This window comes from Gossypium raimondii, chromosome 4 (genome assembly GCF_025698545.1).
Source record: "Gossypium raimondii isolate GPD5lz chromosome 4, ASM2569854v1, whole genome shotgun sequence".
NCBI lineage: Eukaryota > Viridiplantae > Streptophyta > Magnoliopsida > Malvales > Malvaceae > Gossypium > Gossypium raimondii.
The window spans coordinates 5,396,957-5,397,837 of record NC_068568.1 but is presented as its reverse complement, the minus strand read 5'-3'; the positions used below and the strand labels follow the sequence as shown (position 1 = coordinate 5,397,837).

General features: G+C 31.0%; 1 non-coding gene across 1 annotated transcript; it reads right to left on the bottom strand.

The window, feature by feature from the left end:
* Positions 1 to 809: 809 nt before the first annotated feature.
* On the bottom strand, positions 810 to 881 carry TRNAD-GUC (transfer RNA aspartic acid (anticodon GUC)). The gene has a single exon. It is a non-coding gene; the product is annotated as a tRNA-Asp (tRNA).

Here is an 881-nt window from a genome sequence, read left to right as displayed (position 1 = left end):
ATAACTTCAACTTGTCTCCCTGTGCAAAGCAGTGGTTTGAATTTTCTTCTAAGTCGGTGTTGCATTGTTGCCCCAAGGGGAACCCAACCAATTTTCTCATATCTTTACGTGAGAACCGACTTTTGGAAGTTTACATATTATACATACGAATAATTATATTTATCTAATATAAAAATAAACCGATGTATTTATTTAAATGTATACAATTGAATCCAGATTAAAATTTTATATATACATTTGAACCACAATTAAAATTTTATTTATATAATTATACAAAATTGAACATGATAATTTATAAATAAACTTTTGTCTCCCCACCTATAATTCACCTATTAAATATATTTTTAATTTAAGTTTTTCTTTCATCCACATTATAAGCATGGCATCATTTACATACATATATATATATATATATATATATATATTAAAAAGGTAAAATAAAGATTATATAAGGGAATTTGAGTTTGAGTCTTATGAATAAAAAAGAAACAATGCTAGAAGAGCTTTGTCTTCTTCTCAGAGTTTAATCTAGTTCTATCTTAAATTTAGTCGAAGGTTAATGTGACTAAAAATACCTATGGCAACATTGTTCATCTCTTTGAAAGAATTTACTATCATGTCTTCATATGCTTTCTGCCCTGTACTGCTTATTTTTGGTGGTGGTGGTGTACAAAGATTCTCTTGTTTCTTTGTTTATTTTGGATTAGGTAAAAAATGATTCATTGAAAAAAGGAGGTGTTTTTGCTGTAGATAAAGCGGAGGAAAGTGCTTAGGATGGAGAGGCAAAAAGGAAAGGAAAAATACGAAAACGCCGTTGCCGGGGATCGAACCCGGGTCGCCCGCGTGACAGGCGGGAATACTCACCACTATACTACAACGAC